The sequence below is a fragment of the Engraulis encrasicolus genome, chromosome 24 (genome assembly GCF_034702125.1).
Source record: "Engraulis encrasicolus isolate BLACKSEA-1 chromosome 24, IST_EnEncr_1.0, whole genome shotgun sequence".
NCBI lineage: Eukaryota > Metazoa > Chordata > Actinopteri > Clupeiformes > Engraulidae > Engraulis > Engraulis encrasicolus.
Window position 1 is genome coordinate 29378212 of NC_085880.1, and position 16148 is coordinate 29394359.

A 16148-nucleotide genomic window follows, 5' to 3' on the forward strand; every position below is an offset into this window, starting at 1 on the left:
CATTTAAAACTACACACATACCCTGCAAACAATATACTCTAGGCTATATGCAGTGATGTACAGTAGCCTACTCAGGTCACAAATGTACAACTCAGAAACAAACAGGCATCTCTCTCCCAAGCGGCGTTTCCGATTGTCTCCCACGTCCTAACACTGGCCGTCAGAGCATTGAAGAAATCTTAATACTCAACAGCACTCAAATTTTGCCAAGTCGAACAGGTGAGGTCAGGCATAAACGCGTTGTCCTGACCGTCTGTTAAGACAATGCGATGCGACACAGAAAAGACGGGCGGCTCTCCGTGCATAGTGACTAAAAGTTAGCATCAACTTTGAAAAAGGGTCAAGTCACCATCAGAAGAAAACGGCCGTCTTGTAAAACATGTGTTTGAGTGAAACGGTAGACGGTAGGGACTTTGCGAGGCTATTTATTTAATGCCTACATATAACGTGACCCAAAATGTCTCTAAGCTGCACGTTGCAATATAGCCAAGTATTCGAGAAAACCTGATGCAGCCAGAGTCCAACAACTTCAATGCACCAGAAGTGAATTCGCCTTCTAGTTGGGTGTGTGCGTCACGTGTATTTCACAGAATATATGCGCATGTACAATTACAATACAGCTACCTTATTACCTGGAATATTTTTGAGGGCTGATATTACAAAAAGCTAGTAGGTAATTTTACTTTTCTTTTCTCTACCTACCATTCAACCATGAGTGGTTGGCTCTGTCCACACACCAGTTTGAACTAAATAACTAAGAATTTATTTTTTATTTTATTTTTTGGGGGGGGGGTATGAAAGGGGAAAATAAGATGTAAAAAAAAAAAACCAATTTGGCAAAAAATAAATCAGAAAAAAACTGAATGAGGAAAAATAAAACGGATTTCATAGGCCCCTACGACAGGTTAGGTTTGGGAAGGGCACAATTCATAAAACTCAGAAACATACAATGCTTTTTCAAAAAAAGGGTTCTATGTTCCCCGCTGCATCCAAGTAGACTGCTGCCACATTGCTAAGAGCAGGTTGTTATTACACCTCTGACAGGTTAGGTTTAAGGATAGTTTTAGTCAGGGCACATACAAAAATGGATTTGAGTAAAAGTTGTCAATTCATAGTAAATACGTGGTAAATATGAAAGTAAGAGGAAAAATAGTACAGGTACAGCATTTTAGTGCAGACTATACAGGTATGTACAATATTATAAAGTAAACATTGCTGTTGATTATGTTCTTCAGCCGCCAATCATGCCAGCAGGGTCTACTGAAGGTCTCTGGTCACTGCTTCCTCGTCATACTGCAACAGGCACTCAGTCTCACTTCTGGGAGCTGTAGAAATAACAAATAAATAAATACTTCGTCATGCACCTCATATTGACATAGCAAATATATCAATAAGCAAGACATATTGAGCCCAACAGGGATAATCTTACACTATATCAGTTTTCTGTGGTCTCTTGTAAGATTGCCCATCACCATCCTGCAGGACACTGCTGTCTCCCTGCCAGGATCTGTAGGATGTAAGAAAATAAATCAAAACATAGCAATGCACAGCATTGTCAACTTATCTATAAAGTAGCACAAGTCATATTGACAATGTAGGACAGGGGTGGGGAACCTATGTCTCTAGGGCCGTTTGCGACCCTTGAGGCTGTTTTATCCGGCCCCCGATATAATTTTAATGCAATTCCATCTTCACATGAAATATGACATATTTTGTAAAGGAATCTTAGAAAATACATTAGCAATACAATTAAGTTATATTCAGGGAACCTGAAGTTGGCGTTTGTTTAAATGTGGCTGCCTTCAATATAGGCCTAAAGTGAAAGGGAAAATCCTGGTTTGTGTTCATAGTACGGCCCTTGGAGGACTTTTATGGCCCCTCGGATGAATTTGAAGTGGCCATTCGAATGAGAAAGGTTCCCCAACCCTGACGTAGGCTATAGGTTAAGCTTACCCTCTTTCACTCTACTGTGCCCATTTCGGGTTGACCTCCACACGCGTCTGTAGCACAGCACACAGGATTGCAGGACACAGCATCCTGCAGGACACTGCAAAAAACAAGGGGAACGAATAAATGACCTGTCCAGTTCTATAAAAAAGAAAAGAAATTTGATGCAGTGCCAGAGCTGTGGTAAAAGTAACCTTGGTTGTATCATCTAGGACTAGGGTGTGTGTGAGTGTGTGGTAAATCCAGTGTTCACATTATTCAGATATGAGAATTAATTCATTAATTTTAACTGATATCACCACATACCGATATCAGTGCCATTTCACCCTGCCAAGACACTGGACCTTCTATGATCAGGGCGTCCTCGTCATACTGCAGCAGGCACCCTGTTGTTTCTACAGCTCCTAGAAGAGAGACAAATAAATTAAATACTTTGCCATGCATCTCATATTGACATAGCTAATGTATCAATGAGCAAGTCATATTGGTCACAAAGAAGTTAATCTTACATTCTTTCAGTCTTCTATGGCAAGACTGCTCCTCATAAGAGCTGTTAGGCCTTCAAGTGACTCGTCTTCGCCATATTATGAGACAGCAGCCTGTGAAAACATGGTAAACAGAATAACCCATTAACCTTGGGTCCTAATATAATACATGGACATAAACTAGCCTACATTATTTATACAATGTCAGTAAACCTCCACGTGAAACAATAAGAAAAAGTGACCATGCATAATTTCAATTTCTTGAAGAGGCCAGCTACACTTATTTGTGCAACAAGTGCTGTTTTGAGGACCCATACGTTTTAAGGACATGCTGCCTGCCTACTGTTGCAAATGCCAGGGTATTTCACATTGATTTCGGGGTGGCGTGCTCTATTGCAACACTTATTTGTGCAACAAGTGGTGTTTTGAGGACCCATACTTTTTAAGGACAGGTTGCCTACTGTTGCAAATGCCAGGGTATTTCACATTGATTTCCAAACTATTTCTTTCCTAACTACAGGGACGTTAGTCGAGTAATGACGCTACGACCAAGCTACTAGGGAATGTAATTAAACTAGTCGCTTCGCTACTGCCCAGCACTGAAAACCAACATACCCAGACGGCACACCAATCTTGCCAACGTCGCCTAGATGCATTTTTGCCGCTGTAAAATACATTGGCAAGACGTCCAAGCGTTAGTTCATCAGCGAAATGCCGGGCAGACGTGAAAAATGAGCAGTGCCCAGCAACTAGTTGATGAGCTAACGCAATAGCATGCTAACGTAGCCTTTGTCAATCTTAAGCGCTGGGAGATGGTCACTCCCATGTAAGATCACTCCCGGACGTGTAGTCCCAGGTGATTCTATCAATCCCAGGCGTTCTATCCCACCCGATTACATTTCTCGTATTATCATACACTACCACATACAAGCAATTCAGGGTTAGGTTTAGGGTTAAGGTAAGGGTTAGGTTTAGGGTACGTAACAAAAAAACTAACATCAAAAAGATAACTAGCTCGGTGGGCTCGATAGTCTGGCTAGTGGGAGCGAACCGACTGGGGATCGAACCGCGCTGGGAGCGACAAACTGGGAATCATCTTTAGGCAGGGGAAAGGCAATTGAGAACGAGCAATGTCAAACAACTTTCCATCAACAAGTATACTTAACATATTCACCGTTTCACTACTGCATTTTGTCATTACGATGCTCGCAAGTTGTCAGAATTTACTAGCGTACAGCAGCAACAAGAGTAGTCACATTCATTGAGGGGACTTGTGCTACAACTTAGCAATGGCGGATCTGTGTTCAGAGGAGCTATTCAATCGCTCTTGAGTACTGAAACTTTAAACCACAGTTGAGTAAAATTTACTTACATGTATGTGAAGCCCATTTTCCGTTGGTATGTGAGGAACTTTCCCCCATATCGCCAAGAAACTTGTAACAGTGAAACCACACAGACAGCGCGTGGTGTTGTTCAGATAGGTCGGTGTTGTTGACCGCGGAAGATGGCTTCTTTGTGGCTTGTGTGTGGAATTCGCATTGTGCGAATTAGTTGTACTGCCACCTAAAGGCTTGGTGTAGAACTAATTTAACCAGAGACAGTCTGTTTTGAACTTCCTTGAACAATCCTTGCTAGTTCAGAATAATTTAAAAACCAGAGTGGCCAAGCACATTGATGTTTTTCCTCAAAAGCAGGGGTGAGGAACCTTTTTAATTCAAAGGGTCACTTCAAAATGTAGGCTATGTCCAAGAAAGATCATTCAGATGTTTCTATTCTGATTTCTATTCGGTTCATTTAAATGTTTGATCAACTTCATTTCTGAGCTTATAGTATCATAATAAAATGTACTGACAGCAGAGCTGTGGCTAGAAGAAAGGTTTAATGCAGGGGTGGGGAACCTTTTTCATTCGAAGGGCCACTTCAAATTCCTACCATGGTCATAAAATCCTCCGGGGGCCGTACTATGAACACAAATCAGGATTTCCCCATGAAATTTAGGCATATATAGACACCATTAGGCCTATATAGACATATAGACACCTTTAAAGGTAGACACATTTAAAACAGTCCCCACCTTTTCTAGGTCCCCTGAATATAGGCCTAACTTAATTGCATTGGAAATGTAATTTCTAAGATTCCTTTAGGCCTGCAAAATATGTCATAGGCCTATTTCATGTGAAGTTGCAAAACATTATAATGATATCAGGGGCCGGATAAAACGGCCTCAAGGGCCCTCGAGACATAGGTTCACTACCCCTGGTTTAATGGTTAGTGATTCTGAAAAACACCACTGGGCAGCGTGAACAAACATACACACAGACACACACACACACACATTTTAGTAAAAGGCCAAAAAATGCCCTAGGGCCCCCAACAATCCCGTTGCCTAGGGACCCCAAAATCCTAGAAACAGGCCTGCCGACCCCCCACTCCCTCCCACCCACCTGACCTCACCCCACCCCACCCCACTTGAAATTGACTGTAGCAGCTCCCGACCTGATCACTGGCATTTACATATTAAAGGCTCTCCTAAGAAGGGGATGGGAGGGGGGCATGGGGGAGCCGCAAATGCTGTGGCTTGAGGTATGAGGCAGTTTAAGGTGCAAAACTCATCCACATATTCCTCTTTTCATGCAGTGTATGTGTGTAGGTGTACCCAGGTGGAGTAGCATGGTTGAGACTGACAAAGTCCTGTTGGCTCTGCCATGTTTCAGTTAAGCATACAAAGTCCAATTTTCTATCTGTGATAATGTCATGAATAAATACTGCTTTGTTATTTATGGATCTGATGTTCTGTAACATGAATGAAGCAGTCCTGGTAGAGGGTGCAGAGCTGTCAATGCAGATCAGGCTCCGGAGATTGGCAGGTGGGGGGCGTGGCCTAAGTTGAGCTCGTCTCTGCGGAGGGGCAAAGCATCTAACCACTGGAATAGCCGAAGCTACGTTGTTGGTATTGTAAACAAACTTGTGACGAACAGCCCTGTGCACATAGGGTGGTCGGCGCAGGAGGTGAAGGGATTTAATAACCTCGAGGCAACTTGGAGAGAACATAGCGACAGAGTTGAGTTTCAGGAGGTCACCTATGGTGTATTTGATCAGCGCCATGGCGAGAGGGAGCCACCGACAGTCACAAACACCTTGTCAGCTAGCTTGGCTTGTTAACCAGCGGTGCGCCCAGGAGGGCAACAACAGCTAACAAGATGAGGACAGCGAGCAGAAAAGTTTCGAAGATGATGTAGAGCGTCGCGGTGGAGAAAGACGCCAAGGTCGCAGTATGGAACTACCCTGTACACACCAAAGACGAAGGAGGTAGGCAAACCGCAGTACTGTTGTTTGGTTGAGTTCTCCAAAACTCGCGGCATAAACAGTAGACCAATCGCTCAACACAGCATCAAAACACCAACTTGACAGGCGAGATGGAACAGTTCAATTCCTGGTGCGGATTTTGGTCTCGGTTGTAGAGAAGCTAGATCCGAAATCAGTGTAGTAGTAAAAATAAGTTGCGAGATGCGAGAAGCGGCGACAGACACGCCAGCGTCCTCTCGGCATGCGCAGTCATTTTCAGACCAAGTACCTTCCTGGGTGCATTTTTCACAGCCGTGGTAGGCATTGTAACTTTTGCTGTTTTTTACAAATGCTCTTGCAGCTGCATCACAAACAAATTTAGAAATGTTAATAAGGACAGTTTTGCCTATTGTGTCGATTCCCTCTAATTTTAGTTTACCGCATTCGTTTACAAAATCGCCCAAGAAATGATTAATGTTGTCTGGTTTGTGGGATCCCAGATACAGCGCAATAATAAATGGCTGTTTCATTTTGTCCTCTTCAACCAGTCCTAAAATGGGCCAAAACTGCTGGTTGCTGCTTTTGAATAATGGTAGGCCATCAATGTTCACCTGTAAGTGAATACTATCTGGGAGGGTAGACCTGTTCATCGATTGCAATATTTGTTTAATGCCCTTTTCAATCCCAAAGTAGTGCATGGTCCCACCAGCAACTTCTCTCACCTCATACCCCGATGGTGTACCTAAAAGGGTGCGAGCATCTTTTGGGAGATTAGGATGATGCTTCCTCAGAATGAGTAGTAGCTTATTTAGGTGTGATAATGGTGTTTTGCTCTCTATTGCCCACTCTTTGAGCTGTCCCTCAAAAAAATTGGCAGACTCATCATCATCTCCACACTCATCCTCATCACTCTCCTCACAATCCAGTGCGTCAAACCAGACGACGTTGCCTACATCAAGGGACGTGGGCCTATCACTATCACCTACGTCACTCATGGGGGCGTCATCTATCATTACATATTCGGTGTCAGCAGCAGCAGCAGTACAATCTAGGGCTGGACTAGCTGGTGTCGGTGGCCTACCTAGCTCGGAAAGAATAACATCAGCCCTCCATTTAGCGTGCCTTTTGATGGTTCTTTGGGAATAAATTTTGTCGTCAGACATAGTTTGTGTTATTCTTTAAAGGGGGGTTTTCTTTATCTAAGCTAATGGCGGAAATCACAAGAAACAACCGGCAGCTAATGCTGTTAGCTACCGTTTGCTATCTGCCGGTTTGTTTATCTAAATCTATGTTTAAACATAGCTCGGCTGCTAACAACTACAGCGCCAGAGTGTGCTAGCAGAAACCTAGAAGGGGGATATACAACAGACAGATATATAACAGTCCTACACATAAAATAAAACAATTAAAACAGAAATGGTTACCTTCGGCTGGCTGGCTATTCGTAAAAGTGAAATGTTAATAATGGTAAAACAGTTCTGTTGCTATAGCCACTTACCTTGCTAACACGCGCTGTATCCGCGAGGGTTCGACTCCCTTCGGAAGATGTATCATGGAGGAGGAGGAGATGTATCATGTCTTTGTGATTGTGACACTTTGTGACACCTTGGCAGGGTGCTATCCATCCGGTCGGGAAATACACTCCATTCGGAAGATGTATCATGGTGGAGGGGAGATGTAGCCTATGTCTTTGTGATTACCGTATGACAATTTGTGACACCTTGGCAGGGTGCTATCCATCCGGCCGGGAAATAAACTCCCCTCGTTCATTTTAATAAGGGTATGGTCGTGTTGCGTTTTTTTGTTCGCATCGAAATAGAGGCCATTCCCGGGTCGCCAACCATGCCTATGTTGGCCCAACGTTGTGCAAAAGTCGTTTAGGTCAGACGACTGTGACAACAGTGCGCCGACGTTGGGCAAGTGTCGTTCAGGTCAGACGACCGTGCCAACATTGGACCAACGTTGGGCAAGTGTCGTTCAGGTCAGACGACCGTGCCAACATTGAGCCAACGTTGGGCAAGTGTCGTTAAGGTCAGACGACCGTGCCAACGTTGGCTTTATGCCGTTTGGGTTGGGGGCGATGTAGCCAACCACATACGTTGGCCCGACGTATGCTTGCTACCTGGGGACATTTAGAGATAAAGTGGCACCCCTTTGCGCAGATTAAAATGCTCATTGGACGACCACTTCTGCTACTGACTGACAGTAGTGACAGAGACTGGTGATTCACCAATGAACGAAGTGAATGAGAGGCGCTCTGAATAGACAGAGCTAGCTAATGGCTGGCTACCATGTAAATTATTAGCTGACTCCCATATTTTATGCATATGCTTGAAAAAGTAGCAACACAGACGTAATTCTGTTCTCAGACCAAACGACCAGTGTGGCCACGGGTTATGTTCAGTGTTGCCAAAAGAAAATCAGCCAAAGTAGCTGTGGGCTTGCTGAAAAGTCGCTAGATGACGTTATGACGTCACAATGTCATGCACAGCGCGCTGATCTACAGAAAACGTGCCCACATGCCTTCGTCCACAGTACAAATGGGCGGTGCTAGCTACTTTTTTAGAGATCAGAGCTAATCTACAGCCCTGCTTAACCGTGGGAAACGCTTCTGACGTCGGCACAGAGTCAGAATTATGTGGAAAAAGGATGAATTTGTCACTGAAAATGCACATTTTAAAAAGTCGCCAGATGCACCAAAAAGTCGCTAAAGGCGCCTGCGCCAGCCTGCTAGTGCTCATTTAAATTTGTCATATGCATATCCCAAGGAGCCGTTGTGGTAGCTTTTGTGATACGCACCGGATTCTCATGCCCCCTGTATCTGCTTGTAGGGTAGACCGAGTAAAGTTAAGTACAGGATACAGTTTAGGTAAATCAAATATACCGGAGTAACAACAAGACTTATCTAATTCAAAAGTGTAGGCATAACATAAATGACAGTCCCAAAACATTTGGTGACCATATCGAGATTGTGTAATCTCGGTTTATGTTGACATTCGATTCCTGCCATATCTTTGTCCCATATCGCTTGCCGTAGCCGCATACAAGCAGATGTACATGTGCATGAGAATTCCTGTGCGTACCACAAAATCTGCCACACCGTAATGCATCATGTGTCCCGTCTGTCTCTACCCGCCACTGAAAATGCATTGTGTGGTCTCGTGGGGAGGGAGACTGATTTGCCTCTCACAAGACTAGCGAAATAGTTGGCAGATTTGACCAGATTGAGTCTGCTAAAGCCAGGCATACACTGTGCGATATTTTCACTCGTGGGTCTTAAAGGAACACTCCGGGGCATTTGAAACGAAATCCCATTGCTAGAGGTGGTCAAATACTGACCGTAGGCAAAAAATGGTGCAATTCGGCGCTCCCTGTGCGAAGATTGCGCCGTTTGCGCAACCTGTCAAACTAGCCAAATACGTGGCAGCCAAGGGGCAACTTTGAAACCTCTCACGTAAAACAACAACTTGCACGCCACAGAAACATCAAACCTCTTTATGAACCATCCGGCAATGAAGCCAAAAGCCTTACCATCAAAACCATATGCCTGGTTATCATGTTACTGCCATGGGGACGTTGCAAAACAACTTTATAAGAAGACTGTCACTCACCTGTTGTTGGTGTGCGCGTGCATGTGAAAGCCCAAGGAGTCGACGGCCGACATTCCCATATCCGAAGTAATTATCTTCTCTAAAACAACTGTGTTCAAGTATTAAAAACATTACTGCAATATTACTGGTCATGTCACAACATGTAGTAATGCTAACCTAGCAGTATATAGTTATTGTTGCCTTGATTTCAAAACGAATGCAAGTCTCGTTCAGGTTGTGAAATCACGTGAGAGTTTCGTTGCATGAATCTGAATTTGTCTAAATGTTAAGTTACAGAGGCGTAATTGGTCGGATTTGAGTTTATTAATGCCATTTAAATTATTATGGTATTGCAAAATAATTGACATTGAGAGCAATGCTTTCATTTCAGTGAATCTCACTAATTAAAAGTAGGTGTAATCTCGTTGACGTCACGCGAGTTTTGTTACAGGAAGTAGTTCTACAGGTAGGCAATCCAAAGAACGATGAGCAAAATTTAGGGATCGCGTTAGGACGGAGGAAAAGTGGGATTGCTAAAGCCACAAAATGGTGCGGGAATGTATTTTCCCCCACTGTGGCAACAAAATGCGCAGTAATAGAGGCCTGAGCTTTACTGTGAACGTGAACATACTTTGGGGCAAGTGTTTATCGATCTGCGGGTGATTGCGACAGCACACCCACCCCACTGCACTTTGTGAATTGTGAGTACCTTTTTATATTTTATTACAAAGAGTGAGAAAAAGATATTTTTATAACGCAAAGAATAATAAAGATTTGAATTATTAATTGTCACCACTGTCTCTGCCTCCATTGTGCACGAACCTGTGTTTGCCTGGTAATCTATTGTGCGGGTACATTGTGTGTTGGTCCGGGGTATCTGTAACTACCCCTAATTAATTTCCTCCGGGGGCTCCACCCCCGGGGGTGGCGTAGTCGAACTACTTCCTGTAACGGTCTCGCCCACTACACTAAGACCTGCCCCCTTCTTCTTCTGATTGGTTAACAATGTTAGTTTTAGTGAGCTCCTTTGCTACCATTGGCTGACAAACGCAGGAGGGATTACGGTTGTCTTTTTTTTTTTTATTTACCGTCAATTTATTTCCGAGTATTTAAAAAAAAAATTAACCCACGGGCAATCGCTACAAGCCGGAAATCCGGTATATGCCGGAGAACTTTAATCCCTGTAATCGACAACGACCACCGAACACTGGTGTGGACTTACTACAACTATTAGCTAGGCTTATCAGCGAAGCTGTCTTCTGGACCAATGTCGAGACATAGTTATAGCCTAATGGGATCTGGATTTTTTTTAAGGCATCTATTTTCTATGAACCGAAAGGAGCTGACTTTTGGTGGCAGGTCGCGTCCACCATGGCATTTTGATATTGTGTTGTTGGACTCTCGGAAAGAATTGCCCTCTGACACGTTTTCCCCACATCAGTAGCCATCAGATCTAAAGCATTCTTTTGTCATGAACCCTAGAAAGTATCTAGTTTGCCAAATAAATTCTGTCTTCCTGGCGAATTCATTCCCTTTGTTATTGTCCCTCTTTTCCTGTTAGTGTAGCAGAGTGGTTTTTAGCTTCATTAATTAGAGTTGGAAATACTAATTTTAGTTGTTAATCCCGACTACGCCACCAGGGGGACACCCTGGAAAATGAGTTAAGCTCAATAATACTATTAAGGCAACACAGGTTCGGTCACTCTACAGGACAAAGACGTGAGATACAAAAATACAATTTATTTTCTGTACACATAGATATTCAACATTTAAAACTGTACATTGCATATTCATGGTCCATGAGCCTTGGACAGATCACCTTGCCAAGAGTAGCTAGGTGCAATGGGCATAGGCCTACAATTCATGCACTTTCCAAAGGGAATAAAACAAAACACACCATGCAATTCAAACACGTCCAAAGGGGACCACGTCAGAGAATTGGCACACCAATAATAACAATAACAAAAGTAAAGAAAACAAAACCATGCAAATGTAATCGTTTAAAGCACAGCATGCAACAGAAACAAAATTAAAACAAATGATGGAAATGCAATGTTTGCATACGACCCACACCGGCCTAAAAGAGGGAAGGTGTAGCGCACCGGCTTATTGACCGTCCATACAATTAGCACTACAATGTAGATGTATCGCGCAGTGGGCTGACTGCGCGTCGTGGGGGGAAACCAGCGACCGTCACCGTCGCTGGCTTGGATGCACGGAGAAGGACGCACACCGGAACAACACAGGTGGACAAGACAGCAACCTGGCAGGGGCGCAGCCTATCCAAACCGCCACCTCACCTGTGAAGGTGAGCAAATACCCATTAGGATCTTAACACGGAAACACAGCGACACACAACGTACAGGGACAGAAAACTCTATTATGCACCTACCAGGCGAATGGAATAGAATAGGGCAAAGAGGAAAGCAGCAACCACAATCAACCACGGTCGTTACCCAGACCGCTCACACACGCCGTTGCAGGACGGCCGTCAACGATGAGCACACAACTACAAGAGAACGCAGATTAGCGCCAGTATGCCTACACGCTGAGCCAACAATTACGTTACACAATAGAGGCGTGAACTCACCAGTTCCAACATTCATACTTTCATATCGCACTTTAGCTCCTCGCGCACCGTGCCACCAAACCAAACAGGCACCCCGGAAGACAGCAATTACGCACCCATGGGACTGGTGACGTTAAATAGGAAGTGGCACCGCCAAATCCACCAATACGAGACGGCTCAGGGGAATAATTTGACGAGACCATTAGGGTACACCTGCTACATTATACCCCAGCCTTTGATGTGACCAGGTCTACTGTTTTAAAAAGGTTTTTTGTTTGTTTTTAATGCACACACGTACACACTCCCTCCCAGCGGAGGGAGCACTGATACTCATGTCTAGGTTCTCAACAGGAAGTGAGATACTGAGACATCACAGGAAGAGGATAAAATGGATGAGTAGACCGTTTCAAAGCCGTTTTGCACAGATCGTGTGGGGAGTTTGCAGCTTAACGCTCCAGACAAGAAGTTAAGTACAGATTCTGTGGCTTAACCACCCGCCATACAGTGTAACTAGCTTGATCTCATGGCCAGTCTGTAATTGGACTGGCTTTGTCTGCATTTGTTAGCGTTGAGCTAAAGATACATGTGGCACATCACCTGTGCACACGGTTTCGTGTTAAAAAGTAACTCATCACGCCGCTGAGGAATTGATGCACAACGAGTCGGATGATCAGGAGGTGTGTTTCGTGTTGACCGGGTTTACTCACCGTAACCCCACAGATTCACACGCAGGACTCCATTGTGGCAGAGGCGCAGTGTTAAGGGGTGTTTGTGCCGCTTCTCTCCTCTCCCTTTTTAGTACCTCCAAGCCATTAATGTTTTAGTTTTTGTGTTGGTTTTGTGGCCAAGTTAGTTGATATTCTTTTCTCGTATGTCCTTTTTGTTTTGTTAGCTCGAGGCCCTGACCTAGTATTGTGCCCACCATTCGTTCATCACAGCAAGGCTCCACCTGTGTGATCACTGTTAGTAGTTAGTGTGTGTAGAACACATCTGATTTGCTGTGGTTTAATGTGAGTCACCTTAACCATACTTTGCTTGCTGTGAGGTTGCCATATATGGGTGCCGTTTCTTCACTATACTGAATAAGGTTGAGGCTCATCTGATTTTGTGTGATTGTAAGGCCACAGACACTGTAGTGTTTTGGCCTAGCCAGCCTCTGATTATTTTCTTTCCTTTCCTTTTTCCATTTATTGTAAAAATAAATCCAAATTCTATTTTCACTTGTCTTTGTGGATCCTTTTGAACCTTCGGGAAATTTTTGGTGAACCAACACCTTCACCATATTACATTTGGCGTAGTCGGCAGGATCCCAGAGCTTGTGATTAGAGTTGAGCTTTCTTTTCTTTCTTTCTATTTTTTGACAGGTTTTGTCAGTATTATTGGCTTGGAGGTAGGAAGATTGTTTTTGTTTAATTTTGGAGGAGAGAAGCGGCAGCACACTCACATCGTGGGACGTTGGATGGCTGCACCCACCAACGAGTGCCGAAGGTCTACCATCTTCAGCAGAGGAGAGCAATGAAGAGGGTATCCTAGTGACTGAGCTAGGAGTGGATGCACTTCACCGTGCAGGAGCGTCCTTGACAAGAGACAGTCTGCCTCTGAGAAAGAGGCCGTGACCCACTGGGCCATCTTAAGCCATGCAGTGAGTGAGACTCATGATTCAGTCCCAAATGAAAATTCACAGTGGCCTTCCCCATCCATGCCCGATCCAGTGGCTTAACAGCCATGCTTCAGCCCACACACCTTCCCAGGTTAGAGACACGGACACCGAAGACGGCACAAAAGCGTGGGCCCCGTCACCTCTAGAAATGCACATGGTTACCCTTAGGCCCACGGCAGATCACCTGCAAGTGGGGGCCCGAGATTCACCCCCAGAGGAAAATGGACAGCATCCTTGCCCCACTGGCGTGGCCGGAAGACGGTCAGCATGGATCAAGACAGGCCAGCATAGCAGGCCATTGAATTTGCTCCAACCAACCTCATGACCTGACAGACTGGATAGGTTGGGGAGGTTGATGGACAAGGCCGTTGTCTGCAAACTTGCGAATCCCAATGCCCCCCCCTCTCCCCCAAGGACGGTTATAAAAAGTCATGTTCTCACCGGGACGGTGAGCTTTCATTGCTGGGGTGGATGTGACCAGGTCTACTGTTTTAAAAAGGTTTTTTTTGTTTGTTTTTAATGCACACACGTACACACTCCCTCCCAGCGGAGGGAGCACTGATACTCATGTCTAGGTTCTCAACAGGAAGTGAGATACTGAGACATCACAGGAAGAGGATAAAATGGATGAGTAGACCGTTTCAAAGCCTCTTTGCACAGAATGTATGGGGAGTCTGCAGCTTAAGGCTGCAGACAAAAAGTTTAGCACAGATTCTGTGGCTTAACCACCCGCCATACAGTGTAACTAGCTTGATCTCATGGCCAGTCTGTAATTGGACTGGCTTTGTCTGCATTTGTTAGCGTTGAGCTAAAGATACATGTGGCACATCACCTGTGCACACGGTTTCGTGTTAAAAAGTAACTCATCACGCCGCTGAGGAATTGATGCACAACGAGTCGGATGATCAGGAGGTGTGTTTCGTGTTGACCGGGTTTACTCACCGTAACCCCACAGATTCACACGCAGGACTCCATTGTGGCAGAGGCGCAGTGTTAAGGGGTGTTTGTGCCGCTTCTCTCCTCTCCCTTTTTAGTACCTCCAAGCCATTAATGTTTTAGTTTTTGTGTTGGTTTTGTGGCCAAGTCAATTTATATTCTTTTCTTGTATGTCCCTTTTTTGTTTTGTGAACTCGAGGCTCTGGCCTAGTCTTGTGCCCACCATCCGCCCTTATCTCACAGCAAGGCCCCACTTGTGTGATCACTGGTAGTAGTTAGTGTGTGTAGAACACATCTGATTTGCTGTGGTTTAATGTGAGTCACCTTAACCATACTTTGCTTGCTGTGAGGTTGCCATATATGGGTGCCGTGTATTCACTATATACTGAACAAGGTTGAGGGTCACCTGCTTTTGTGTGACAGTAAGGCCTTGTGTGTTATCGGGCCACAGGCACTGTAGTATTTTGGCTTTGCCAGCCTCTGATTATTTTCTTTCCTTTTTGTATTTATTGTAAAAAAATAAAATAAAACCAAATTCTATTTTCCTCTACATCACTTGTCTTTGTGGATCCTTTTGAACCTTTGGGGAATTTTTGGTGAAGCCAACACCTTCACCATGTTACATCAGTATTTTTGACCTGGATATGTTTATCACTGTAATTTGTCTAAACCTACACCATGCATGCGCGCAGCGCAGCAGGCATCTATCAAAGGAACGCACCGTGTGTGTGAGCTACATTCTCCTTATCCCTCATGGAATGGCAAGCCATGTTGAGAGACTTTAATTAAATTCAATGTACTCACAATTTTGTAGAGATAGGCTACAGTAAAATGTCAGCACTACATCAATGTTAGTTTGGCAAATGTAATGTTGGCATGCTAATGCAAGCACGACGGTGAAACAAGACGCATAGGTTTACAAATAGTAGGCTAATTCCCCAAGCATTACTGAAAATGGCCATTGGCACTGTATTCAACGTGTTTTTACACATTCAATTACTCCCACAAATGCAGGAGAGAATGATCGCACCTAGATCTACTCAGAAGTGTAACCTACTGTAGGTCTACTTATGATAGGGGGTGAAGTTTTAGCCCATATTTCATTTTCCAGTGTAACACTGATGCTATTGTTTTTGTGGTAATTGCCTCAATTTATTTTATTATAAACTAGCATTTTGGATGGCCATTTGTGCCATAGGCTATAGCTCGCATTTTTGTTGAAGTTCTGTAACATGGATTATCTTCAACGTGTATACTTTTTTTAGTTTGGTATAATTACGGACAATGCACATTACTGATTTTTGTGACATATTGACATTTTTTGGAAGGAATATAATCAAAATAGCCCCGCCGCGTGGATTATTGTTTTGTGACGTGCATGTGGGAGCCTTATGTCGGCAAAGGGTACAACAGTATTGTTTGGTCTCCCCTCATGACACTGTAACGTGCTTCACACATACTTAAGAGTACGGTAGTGCTGCCAGAGACGTCAGAACTAAAAGAATCTTTGGTGCCTCGATTTCAGCACCATGGACAGAGGGCGCCAGTCCATGCAGTTCCTGGCACAGACCCTGGCGCGTACAGGCTAGGTAGACGGATATGAAAGCTCTCAACTGATAGCCTTCATTTTCATAAAAATATTGCAGTTTGGATTTGTTATAGACTGTGAATTTCAC

The 16148-nt window shown here is 44.2% G+C and overlaps 1 long non-coding RNA gene across 3 annotated transcripts; it reads right to left on the reverse strand.

Annotated features, from left to right (window-relative positions):
* Positions 1 to 1491: 1491 nt before the first annotated feature.
* On the reverse strand, positions 1492 to 4230 carry LOC134440738 (uncharacterized). Of its 3 annotated transcripts, none has more exons than XR_010033022.1 (4): positions 3805 to 4230; positions 2457 to 2546; positions 1954 to 2351; positions 1492 to 1507 (listed from the first exon to the last, which is right to left on the reverse strand). It is a non-coding gene; the product is annotated as an uncharacterized LOC134440738 (long non-coding RNA). The 3 variants fall into 3 exon arrangements; XR_010033021.1 differs by lacking the exon at positions 1492 to 1507 and having other exon boundaries at positions 1581 to 2047; positions 2254 to 2351; XR_010033020.1 differs by lacking the exon at positions 1492 to 1507 and having other exon boundaries at positions 1581 to 2351.
* Between the last annotated feature and the right edge of the window lie 11918 nt (positions 4231 to 16148).